Source organism: Puma concolor, chromosome B3, assembly GCF_028749965.1.
Source record: "Puma concolor isolate L17-30 chromosome B3, mPumCon1.1.hap2, whole genome shotgun sequence".
Lineage (NCBI taxonomy): Eukaryota > Metazoa > Chordata > Mammalia > Carnivora > Felidae > Puma > Puma concolor.
Window position 1 is genome coordinate 47,366,977 of NC_141672.1, and position 13,476 is coordinate 47,380,452.

At 41.1% G+C, this 13,476-nt stretch overlaps 1 long non-coding RNA gene across 1 annotated transcript in view; it reads right to left on the minus strand.

Moving 5' to 3' along the window:
• LOC147579954 (uncharacterized) overlaps positions 1 to 5,752 on the minus strand; it is a 72,874-nt gene extending 67,122 nt beyond the window's left edge. The window contains exons 1-2 of the long non-coding RNA XR_015251853.1: positions 5,490 to 5,752; positions 1,566 to 1,637 (exon numbers count right to left, since the gene is read on the minus strand). This is a non-coding gene — a long non-coding RNA (uncharacterized LOC147579954). The remainder of the gene's footprint in view (positions 1 to 1,565; positions 1,638 to 5,489) is intronic.
• Between the last annotated feature and the right edge of the window lie 7,724 nt (positions 5,753 to 13,476).

The following is a 13,476-nucleotide window of genomic DNA, read 5'->3' on the forward strand; positions in this document are numbered from 1 at the left end:
ACGTCAACACTCTTTCACAGTGTTGAAAGAATAAATGTGAATTATGTTGAGCCTTTAGCAAAGAGTATGTCACATAATAAATGCTCAATAAAATATATCTGGGATTAGTAGAGAAAACACACTAGAACTCTACATCCTAATAAGTGGTATGAAATTATTCTTATCTAAGGCTGCAAAGTACTATGTTAGGAGCATTTTACAAGAAGACATAGATCTAAATGTAGGATAGATTTGGAAGACAAAGATTATACTACATAATAACAAATTCCACACCTTCTTTGAAAAGATTGTGATTCAGTTCCAGGTTGTTTAGGGAACAACATGCTACAGCCTTAAGGTTCTGTAAAGCAATGGAGAAATGAATTCATACCTGTAAATATGAGCCTCTCTCTTTTTGAAAAATGTATTATCATTGTTTGGGGATGAAGTCTAGTAACTTGGGAACAAAAAAGCCAGGTTTCAATTTTGCTCAATCTTTTTTAAAGGATAAGTAAAGGCTTTGTCTTAGTTTAACAATTATCGAGTTCCTCGCAGAGGGTGGAAATTTGACTCCATATCTACAAACTTACCTCGTTATAGGCAAATAGCTTAATCTCCTTATTAACCATCTTCCTCATTCATAAAATAGCACACTAATATTTACCTCCCTCACAGGGTGTTGCAAGTTTTTATTAAGGAATGTTTGGGTGATTAAGATCCTTAGATGAAAGGAACTGTCAAATAGAATTATCATTTATTTTTGTGTGATACGTATGGGAAAAGACTTTGAGATGCTATTTCTGTGGCAAAGGCCAATAAAAATATGCAGATCTATGCATCTGATTGCCAACAAATAGCCAGTAAAATGATTCTGTTTGGGAAGGATATGAGAGGTTGCATCAGATTCTAATTTTAGAATGTTTCCTTTTTAAGGAAACATTTCCTTTCCTTCTCTAACCACCTAAGTTAGCTACTGATGAAGGAAGAGAATTAAAATTCCCCTCCACCATCACAGAATTCTACCTTTGGTCTTTACCTGGCGATCGATCACAAGGACTCCTGTGACATTCAGAGTTCATTCTTTTTTTTTTTTTAAATTTTTTTTTTCAACGTTTATTTATTTGTGGGACAGAGAGAAACAGAGCATGAACGGGGGAGGGGCAGAGAGAGAGGGAGACACAGAATCGGAAACAGGCTCCAGGCTCCGAGCCATCAGCCCAGAGCCCGACGCGGGGCTCGAACTCACGGACCGTGAGATCGTGACCTGGCTGAAGTCGGACGCTTAACCGACTGCGCCACCCAGGCGCCCCCAGAGTTCATTCTTTTTAAGGTCAAGTTAAGGGGAAGTATCTCCAAGGATAAGAAATTAGAAGTTAACAGTAGGAACAGGAGTAAGGCATTTCTCTGTGTTCACCCCTTTTTTTTTCCCATCTGATTATTTTCCCTTTCAGTAACATCTTTTGCATCAATAGTTCTTTCCTCTTCAGGGAAAATGCCTCAAACCTTACCATTGAAAGTGAAATTTTAGTACACAGAGGCACAAGGATTAGAAAATACCCAGTTACACAGTGATGTTTCCCCCTTACCTTTTCAATGGCTAGGGCAGATTTGAAAGACTATTGCAGGGTTTGATGATGCTTGGGAAACAGTGTAGACTCCTGAAAAAAGCAGAGAGCAGGCCAACGTATTTCTAACCAAGTTGTCCACCCCACAGACTTAAAGACACATCTAATCACATGACTGGCCTGCTCAAAACCACCTTCCCATGGCCCCCCCACAGTCTACAGATCAGGGCTATGATTTAGGGGCTCTTTATAAACCAGCAACAATCTTCATTACAGCCTTATTGCCTGCTGCCCTCTTTACCCCAAACCCTCAGCCTGAAGTGCTTTTTCCCAACCTCAAACTTATCCTTCCAGACTAAGCTCAAAAGTTATCTCCCCCATCATCCCAGAAAGCAAGTTACTATCTTCTGTGTTGTCATAGTATTCATATTCAAAAACCTTTGTGCATTAGCACCTGTCACATTCATATATATACAAATATAACGTTTATATAGCATATATGAAATAGTATTGATATATTTATTTTACTATATGTATTACTGGAATTTAAATTATTTAAACTACACTACATTTTTATAATATATTCACATTATTTAAACTTCATATACTTATATACATTATTTCTCTAAATTGTATTTTGTCCACATATTTATATACTTTTGTATAAATATTTTAATTAATGAAATACATTAGATATTATTTAAGTATATCTATATGTTTATATAAGTATATATTCATGGTTTATTTATGTTTCATTATTATTTACTTAGCATTTTATTCATATATTTACATTTTTATATTTAGAGTATGCTCAATTAAATATTAAATTTTAAATAAATACATTACAGTAAAACCTTGGATTGTGAGTAACTTGTTCTGTGAGTGTTCCACAAGATGAGCAAAATAAATTTTAACTTGATAAATGAGCAATGTCTTGCAATACGAGTAGTACCTGACACAGAACGTGACATGATCACAACTGAGCCAATGGTTCTTGAAATTCGCTTTGATATACAAGTGCTTTGGATTACAAGCATGTTTCCAGAGCCAATTATGCTTGAAAACCAAGGTTTTACTGTATTTGATATCCTGTCTGCCTCAAGCACTAGGTTTGTGTGAACTCCTCTGGAAGAATTCAGAATGAGATTCAGACTCAACCAACACAATAATAGCTACCTTTATAGAGCATTCACTCCATGCAGATAGTGAGGTCAGTGATTTGTGTACATTATCTTGTTTAATCTACACAAGCATCTAATAAGATGGGTGCTACTACTAGCTATATTTATGCATGAAGAAATAGGAACACCAACAGATGAGGTAACTGGCCCTCAGTACTAAGTGCTTAGTTAGCTTTCAGACCCAACTTTGATCTTGACTCCAAGACCTGGACCTTGACTGGTAGGTGAAGGGGAAACATCATGCATATGTGAATATGCATCACAGCAGTTAAGGGAAAGGGCTTGGGAGCCAAATGACCCAAGTATAAATTCCTATTCCATTATCCCATAGCGATGTGGTCTAGAATATTCTTCCTGTCTTTCACAGGCCTGCTGCATGAGAGAGACTGAGATGTAGAGCAAGTGCTAAGAGGGAAAGGAAAACCACGTCAGTGGTTAATAACAGTAAACTTAGACTTTGTAAAAAATTGACATCTATACTTCCCCATGGACAAAATTAGAAATAACACTGGCTATAGATTAAACTTGAAATTTCACCCATATTTGGACAGCTTATATCCTCACATTCTTGCTACTCAAGAACAGGCACTATCAGCATCACCGAGAAGCTTAGGAGAAATATAGAATGTCAAGCCCCACCCCAGACTACAGACTCAAACTCTGCACTTGGACAAAGGCTCTTGGGTAATTCTTACATACAATAAAGCTTGAGAAGCACAGGTCTTGATCATTCTCGCTTTCTGCCCAATATCATGGTTCTAAAGACTCTTTCTGAGTTTCCATTGTTATTCCAACAACTTGTTTCTAAGAGACTGATTATAAGAGAAATGTGGGGGTGAGGTGGTAACCCAAGAATCAGATTCTAATATCAGGCTTGTTACAAATAAGCTGTGTGACTGCAGGCAAATTACTGTCTCCATAACTTAAATTTTACTTCGACGACAAGTGTTTTTTGGAGGAAAAAGACAGGAAAGATGGAAATTAGCATAGATTATTATAAGGTTACTTTTCAGATTCAAATACCCATTAAATAAATATTAATAAAAGTAAAACATAGACCTAACACTTGTGAGGATTATGTCTCTGTCTTAATCACTGCTGTATTTTTTAGCATGCAGTAGTTGCTCAAATATATGTACCACGAATGAATGAATGTTCACTCTTACCTCTCAGAAGTCTTTCCCAAAGCTAGTAGCACTTTCTGTCCTCCTATCATAAGTTTTACACATATTAATTGACACAAGACAATGTAACAAATGTTTCTTCAAAAGCACTTATAAAGTATTTATTACTTTGCCAACTAATAATATTTCTGCAAATTTTCTTCTGTATGTATATGTCTTTCACATAGCTAAGGTCACAGGGAACATAGATTTGAAGTCTGCATATTTCTTTATTATCTTAGGGCACAGCTACGTAGTAGGTTTCCATAGACATTTGTGAATGTAAAGCAGCTTTCATAATTATTTTAGGACTGTAGAATATTCCTTGAAGTTAATGTACCCCAACGTTTAAATCAAGGTCCATAATGTTGAACATCTTGGTGATTTCTCATTTTTTTACTAAAAAAAAAAAAAAAAATCTAGAGTGAACATCTTTGAAAATGCATATTTGCGGGTCTGGTGAGTGATATTTCTTTGAAATTCATTAGGGTGGGTTGACTGGAATAAAAGGTATGAGCATCTTTATGGTTCTTGTTACGTACTGCTAAATTTTCTTTCTAGTTCCAAAATTCTAGGATTCATAGAGAATCTCACATTCTCAAGTGGCTGCAGCAAAGACTAGAAGCCAGCAGCCAGCTACTGGTGCCACCACAGTCCTAGAAAATGGCAAAACAGACATTCCCACATTCTTTTCTTTCATGGATGATTAAAACAAAATGGAAACCTTGTGCTAGAAATTGGCTTACAGCATCCAATGGAAGAAATATCATGTTACACAAATGACCAGAGACTAGTTGGATAAACAAGATAAACTCAGAGTTGCATTCTTTCCCAGAATCTGAGTGGAGCGCTTTGGAACATGGATTCACAATTCTGTTTCTAGCCTATTTTTAAAATATTGAAGAGAAGGACCAGATGTCACAATGAATTAATATCCTAGACTTTTAAATCTGGAGACATAGGTTCAAATTCTCCCTGGTTGAAAGTAAATATGAGTTTTCTGGCTTCTTGGAGATCCCTTATGGATATTTCATTCACCCCCAAACTTGACAGTTGAACAGGATGATCCCTGCATCTTCTTTTTCATTGCGACCCAAGGGCTGGAAGCTCAGAAGAGGTGAGGCAGGTGCCGTAACTAAACTGAGGGAGGAGTCATCTTCGTCTCCTGTCTTCTCATGTATCTTCAATGTAAAGTCAAAGGCCATCAAAGTGTAGCTGCAGAATCCGTGGGCATGGCTATGGGGCCGCTGCCGTTCATCCAAGTGGATCTAATGAAAGTAGTCCCCCCGCAAGTTTCCCCTCAGCAACACACACCTCTGTTCTCAGGTCAGTTTCTGAGGTCTCATCACAGAGACTGTGGCTATGTCATTAGCAGTCTTATGCACCATTGCCATTTCTTCTGGAAGGTCCTCCTGCTCTGTGAAGGTTATGTACCCTTTCTTTGTGCCCTCACCACATCCTTCTCCCCGTCATAATATTTGTCTGACTTGTAATCATGCTGTACCTGTTGGTTCCCCCAGCTGGTCTATAGACTTTCCCCCTCCACCCACCCCCGAACAGAGTACGCGCATACATACCCAGGTCTCCAGCAGAGTACATACCTGCGTCTAGACGCATCCTCTGACCTGAGTCTCTCAGCATCTCAGGAGGATGTTCTGAATCACCCTGGAAACCCTCTGAGACATCTTTCTGAAGAGAAGAGCAGTTCTGATGAGGCTTTCCGATGTGACCTGTGATGATGGAGTGGTCTCGGGCTCCCTGCCAGCTGAGCATCTCAGCACAAGTGAGCTAGACTTCCCCCAGAAACTCCACACAGATCCTCACAGGAGAAGTGTGACTGGTATGCTGATAGGAAGTGACAGGTGATCTGTCTCAAAAAGACAAGGGAACAGAAGGAAGGATCATCCTTTATTTGACTGATGTCAATATGCAGCCCAGGATAACTCCACTTCAGGAAAACCCAGCCTGAGGAATTTGGGGTCAAAGAAAAAAAAAACTCAACTACATGTACAACTTTATATCTGCTTTCTTTTTAGTTAAGTTGGGTTTTTAATTTAAGGTGTGTTTAAATGGATTTTTAAAAAGGCAGAGGGAGCACATTCCTTCACATGTCTCTCTCCTGACAGTGTTCCTATGGGATCTTTGAGTGAAGAAAGCCTGGCTGATCCCAAATTTGCTCAGTAGGTGGGCTATGCACTTCTCTTTTGACACATGCTTGAAAAAAATCATGTCTTTTATGGTATAGTAAAGACGATTGAAAGCATTCCTTCTCCCCCCACCCCAGAAACCTAGGAATGAATTCCTCATCATTGAGGAAAAGTCCAGAGAGAAAAGAGCAGCCACCCAGGGTAAAGAAGGGAACCCAGAGAGCCAGTCAAGTCAGACCTGAAAAGACCAGCCTCCTGTTGCCAACCTGCAGTCACAGGTAAATCCCAGAGAACCTCTTTTTGTTTCATTTTTTCCTGAAAAACAGAATTCAAAGTTCCTTCTCTGAGCCTCACTATACCCTGATATCTGGGATGATTGCATCCCACCTCTCTTGAGCTTGGGTGCTAAACTTTCTTCCCAGAGTTGGGTTTTTAAAGAAAACAGGTTTAAAACTGTCAGCAAGGGAGGAGAGAAGTCCAAATCGCTCTCATGCTTGAACCTGTGGGCCAATTTGTTTGTAATTGGATTGGTATGCAGCAAAGATAGAGCCGACCAGGGGAAATGCTCCATGGCCCCCCCTCTGGAGGGGATATTTTTCCTGATGCTGATCCTCAGTCCAGCACCAGCCCCCAGTGGGGGAGAGGCAGAGAGACCCTGACCATGGAAAAGAAGGGCCAATTGTGTGCAGCAAACAAAACAAAAGGACGGCAGGGACAGCCCCTTGAAAGGAGGCAGGACCCTTCACCAAAATAGACCCAGAAAGTAGAGCACACGTTGCAGGGTCTGTGTCCAAACTCAGAGACTATGGGCCAAGGAGGAAGGTTGGATGAGAGCAAGGGGGGAGGAGACAGTGCTAGAGAGGGTTCCAACAAGAAACTAACAGCAGCCCTTGCCAGAAACCTGAGGAAAACTTTTTTTTAAATAAAATGAAATTGCTACCACTTCTATCGCCTCCTCAGTTGAGCCTCCACAATCCAACTGTCAGCCAGTCATGTAAGTTCCACCTCACGGCCAGCGTCAGTGGCAGAGGGAGAAAATGTGGATTTGGGGAGAAACAGATCAGGGTTCTAATCTCGGTTTTGCTACTTGCTATTGAGGAGATTTGGGGGCAAGATATTTAGCCCAATGGAGCCTCAGTTTTCTGGATCTGTAAAATGAAAATAACTCCTACTGGAAGGCTGGTTTAAAGGGATCTTGAAAGTTTGAAGAACCATAATGGATACCATTCGTTGTCAATCAGCATTATCCTGACCCCTTTCATAGGTTCCCCTTTATCTTGGGTGCTAGATGTCTGGGAGCCACATGTCCCCAAACTTTGTTTCCACCGATGTTCTGGATATAACATGTTTAATAATAGAATTCATTCGTGGGATATCTGTAAGGCAGAAGAGAGAAAGAGCCCCATCCTTCTCTCAGCACTGGTCCAGGGTGACAATGTGAGCTTTAGCAGATGTGACCAGCGTGGCAGCTGGCTGGTCTCTCTCACTGCCAGGCCCCAGCTTCAGGGTTGTGGGTCAGTTGTGATTTCCCACAGCTACCTGGAAGCCTGTGATGGCAACCTGAAAGCAAGGAGCAGCCCACCTTACTTTTTTGACTCCAGGCTTTTCTGCAATCCAAAAAGCACTGGTATTAGTTTTCTACCGCTGTGTAGCAAATTACTACAAACTTAAAGCAGCCTGAAATAGCACGTGTTTATTACTTCATGGTTCTGTAGATCAGAAGTCAGGTGGGCTCAACAGGGTTCTAGGTCAAAGTCTCACCATGCTCAAATCAAGGTGTCAACTGTTGACAGGGATCTTATCTGGAAGGTCTGGGAAGAATCTACTTGCAAACTCATTCAGGATGTTGGCAGACTTTATCTCCTTGTAGTTTGAGGACTTAGGTCCCCAATTGTTTGCTGGGTGTCAGACAGAAGGGTCTCCCATCTCCTTAAAGCCATGCACACCCTTCCCCAAGCGGCATCCTCCACTTTTAAACCAACAATGACACACTGAGTCCTTTGCCCAACATGGCAGCCAGAGCAGAACTCATCACACCCAATCCCCTCACACTTGGACTCTGATTCTCTTTTCTCCTCTCGGCCAGACAAAGCTCCCTGATTTTCAGGGCTTGTGTGATTTGATCAGGCCCACCCAGGTAATCTCTCTTTATGGGCCAGGAGAAGCAATAAGAGTGCCAAGGAAGGATGGACCATGATCAGATTTATATTTTCACACAAGTATTTACTGAGAACTTACAATGAAGGTAGAAAACCCACCTTGGTACTGGGAATAGTGCCATATAACATCACATAGTCACAGGAGTGATGCATCAGCATATTCGTGGCTTCTGGGAGTTGGGTGAGACATCTTTGTGGGAGCATTTTAGGAATTCTGTCTACTGTAACACCTAATTCCCTCTATTAAATTACATTCTTCTTTGAAAAACTTAGAGGGGTTTTGTTTTTCTGTACTCAACCATAAGTGATCTGAGATCACAGTCTGCAAACAAACTCTGACATGAAGAAAACAACACTTTATAATACTCTTACCCTTGGAACTTTGTGGACTCTTACCCAACAAACATCAGTTCAACAAACAGTTGTCTAGCAACTGCCATATGCCAGGTTGTGCTACGTTTAAAGGAATCAAAAAGGGTAAGAAACCCTACCGTTATGGTCTAATGGGAAAAAGAGACACATGAATAGAGCTTTTTCAATGTAACATGTCATCAGAGATGATAAGAAAGATTAGGTTCAAAGTTGAGTATCATTCATTTACTCAAGAACTATTGATCTGATATCTACTCGGGGTCAAGCATTGGCTTAAGTGCCAGTGACTTAAAGATCAATGAGGCATATTATTGCCCTAGAGAATCTCAAAGCCAGTGGAAGAATCAGATATCACATTATTGCCAGACAGCACTTTTATTGTCAGGAATCACAATAAACTGCTGTATTTTAATAACAGATGCAATTTTTGACTTTTTGCTAGTAAACCCCAACTATGCTAAATACTTTAGACATATTATCATATTTAAGTATGTTAAATTAAGTCTGTTACCTTAAGTCTGAAAGTAAGATGTAATTATTTTCTGAATTTTACAGAGACTGGAAACCAGCCATTTTTCTAGGATAAGATTGATCTGGGTTTGCAACCCATATAGACTCAATTCTCACACCCCTTGTAGAGGGTATCATTGGATGTCTAATGTTCATGTTTCTGCCCAAAAATCCTTCAGGATCCTTTTCCACTACTTTTGTGCTGCCTGCCCCATCGATCCCATGAGACAGAAAAATTCCTACAGCCAGAACCTGCCCTCTTTCCTGGGGAACTATCTTCTGAGTCTCCTGTACCCACACAAATGGAGAGTGCAGTGTCTGGGAGTGCATGTTCCCTGGGTGGTCCTTAACCAGTAACTGATGGAAGTGAGAGTTCGAACACACTAGTTCCTTTGCCATGGTCAGGAAAACACTGACACTTGATTTATAGAGTTCCTGAATCTGCCTGCAGATGGGGCAAATTGGATCTTTGGTTGGACTTCATGATTGCACAGTTACTCGGTTTCCTCCCCTCCCTGCCCTCCACCCCCACCCACACCTTTCCTAGTTTCCCCTGGGAATTTCCTTACAAACATTTACACACAGATCTGAGTCTGCCCTAAGACATCTGCGCTCTGACATTTATACTGCACTACCATGGGAACCAAGGGATGAGGGTGATTAACTCCATTTGGTCCCGTTGGTGAAGACTTTCCGGTTATGAAAGATAAGCAGAGGTCTGCCAAGATGGCAAGTGGGGAGAACAGCATTCCAGGCAAAGGAAACTTCACACACAAAAGCACAGAGACAGGAAGATGAGGACAAGTCAAAGGATAGATTTAAAAATTGGACATGCTGGGGGTGCCTGGGTAGCTCAGTCCGTAAAGCATCGGACTTCAGCTCAGGCCATGATCTTGTGGTTTGGTTTGTGAGTTCAAGCCCTGCATGGGGCTCTCTGCTGTCAGCACAGAGTCGTCTCCCTCTCCCTCCTCCCCTCCCCTGCTCTCTTACACGCTGTCTCTCTCAAAAATAAATAAACATTAAAAATAAATACAAATAATAAAAATAAAAATTGGACATCCTGGAGAGAAGGTAGAAGGAGCTGAGGGGTCTGCCAGGAGTTGGAGTTCCCAGGTTGGGAGAAGCACCTGAGGGTGCTAAAGAAGGATGGAGCATGATCAGATTTGTGCTTTCACACACCAAATACTTATTAAGAACTTACAATGAAGGTAGAAAAACCCCCTCAGTACTGGGAATATTGCAGGACCAACCTGATCTGGGTCCCTCGTGGACTTATAGAATAATCTTTTCTGTCCAACACAGCACCACTAAAGATGTGTGCCCATTTAAATTAGCTAAAGTTGAAATTTAGCTTCCCAGTCACATTAGCCACATTTCGAGTGCTCAATAGCCACATGTGGCTAGGCTTTTCCATGGCTCAGTGCAAAACATCCTCAGCCTTGCAGAAAGTTCTATTGGACGGTGCTAGTCTAATTACATCAGAGGATAGCTATGAGTCTTCCACCTAATTTAAATTTTTTTAAGTTTATCTATTTATTTTGAGAGAGAGAGAGAGAGAGAGAGAGAGAGAGCAAGCAGGAGAGGTGTAGAGAGAGAGGGAAAGAGAGAATTCCAAGCAGGCTCCCCACTGCCAGCGCAGAGCCCAATGTGGGGCTCAAACTCACAAATCATGAGATCATGACCTGAGCTGAAACCAGGAGTCAGACGCTTAGTGGACTGAACCACCCAGATGCCCCTCTTCCACCTAATTTTTAATTTGTATGTGGCTATCTCCTACTTAGTCTTTTTAAAAAAGTTGCTCCCTGTGCTTTTCCTTTTTTTTTTTATTTATTTTTTTTTTTTTTTTTTGTGCTTTTCCTTTTTATACAGAAGACTCTGAGGATTCTTTTGATTGCACAACTGGGCCTCTGCACAACCACCTGCATTTGGCAATCAAATTATAGTCGTGGTTGTCAAAAGACCAGGATTGCAGAAATCCCTTTGAAAGTGCACGTGGTCCTTTTATGTGCTGGATGAGGGAGATATGCTCACACCTGCCTGCAGAACCCAAGCAGTGGAGTCTGCCTGCCTCCATCTGTTCATAGTGTTCATTCTGAATGGTTGGAGCTCAAAGCCCATCCTGTAAAAGCAAAACAATATTCAGGAAAAAAGTTCAACGTGAATTCCTTGCCTGGCATTCTCCCATTTCCAGGGCCACAAAAATGGAAGCAAAACAGCCACTAGCAACAGTAATCTCTGAAATCTGTCAAGAGATTTAAAACTGATGATTGTTTAAAAATTTTACATGATGGGGCACCTGGATGGCTCAACTGGTTGGGCATCCGACTTCAGCTCAGGTCATGATCTCACTGCTCGTGAGTTTGAGCCCCACATCCAGCTCTGTGCTGACAGCTCAGAGCCTGGAGCCTGCCTCAGATCCTGTCTCACTCTCTCTCTGCCCCTCCCCTGCTTGCTGTCTCTCTCTGAAAAATAAACATTTAAAAAAAAAACATTAAAAGTTTTACATGACATCTTTCTCTGACTTATTTCACTTAACATAATACCTTCCAGTTCCATCCACGTTGCTGCAAATGTCATGATTTCATTCTTTCTCATTGCCGAGTAGTATTCCACTGTATATAGAAACTACATCTTGTTTATCCATTCACTGTATGTTAGCCAATTTGACAATAAATCATATTTAAATATATAAATAATCACTCGTTACTAATTTAAACAAATTTTTACATGATAAACTAATAGGAACTGGAACTTTTGTTAAAGAGTCATTTCCCTGTAATTCATCTATGTTCTTACACGAACCAATGAACAACAAAGTGTTTAATGATAGTCTAGAATAAAGCCATCAAAAACATAAAAACTGGACTATGTAATCAAATATTTTAATCAAAGTGTCACTGTAGAGAAATTTAAACCTAACCATTCTGAAGTACGCAGTACAAATCGTAATGACTGTGGCACTCAAAAACTAAATTCACTCTAAAGAGGCAACTTTATATTCAGTTGAGTAAAGATTATGTCTCCCTATTCCTGATACGATACAGTTTTTAGGCTCTAAACAAACATTGCCAACCTTATGAAAGCTCTTCTATTACAACGATTAGAGGGGTTGGTTATGCATAAGGGAAGAGAAAGCACTATTTTTTTTAAATAACAAAATGTTAACTTTCCAGGCTTTTTAGTAGCCTTGATTTCTAATAAACTGGGAAACACTGGTAGACTAGTTCCTAAAGGCCTGGATCAGCTACAGAAACTAGGGGCTAAGTAGCAGAGATTGTATTATTTCCAGGGGAGAGAAGGTATGGCTGCAATAAATAAGATTGCTCTTACACATACTTTGTTATGTTTTATTTCTTTCATTTTCTTTGTTGTTTTTTGTTTAGCACTCGGCTGATCCTGCTGCCCTGCCACTGGCATGCAAAAGAATACAAGATATTCCCACTCTCCTCTTTGTCTAATTCCACAAGCCTAAGGAGGCAATAATGACCAACCTCTTGGAGTTTTCCAGTTGATTATAGAGAACAGCATTGTATCCCGCAGTACACTCTGGCCGCCCTGCCACCAGATGAAAGGAAAAGCATAAAAGCCTGAGCAAGCCTGGGACTCTGCCTTTCCTGCTGCAACATGCCATCAAATGCAGCCGGGGCCCTCCACGGAGGCAGCCATTCTGTTGTTCACGTTCACCGAGTTCAGCTGAGGATGTCTGAGATCAACAGGTGGCCTTGCTAATGGAACAGATTCGCTCATTGTTTGTGTGTTTAATGAATCATTGAGTTACTGATCAGCAGTGAGCAATAGAAGCTGTTCAAACAGAAAAGAAGCCCAGCCGGGAGGTGGTGCCGCCACCACGCTCCTTTGAAGCGCTGCTGGCCCCACGGGCTGTGAGGGAGGCTTAGGGTTTACTCCCTCCGGTTCCCAGAAAAGCTGGTAGCAAGAAGAGGGTATTATTTCTAATTGGATGATGAAAGTCAGCTCCGGGGACAGAGACCAAAGGGCCAAACGTAAAAAGGGGAGGAAGTGAAAACATCTGAATCAAAAGGTTGAGGTAAAACCAAGAGACAGGTGTTTGCAGTGAACCGCGCAATAACCCTCGTCTTGCCTCCCTCCCCAGGTCCTCAGGAAGCAGCCGAGTGGGGAAGGACAGCAAGGAGTAAGAAAAAGCAAGGCTGAGGATTCGGAAGCTGATTTCCTTACAAAGAGTTCATGGTACAGTGGAAATTCTCTGTCTTATCAGGAGGCAAGGCTGACCTTTCTTTGTGAGATTCCCACAAGTTGTACCAGGGCCTTTCTTGTGAGTAGAATTTGACTGAAGATATGCCAGAATGGCATTACTGGGCCATGCGTGTCCTTTTGCCTCCACAGATAAGACTTTTCATTTGTCACCATTTGAAGTCTGAATT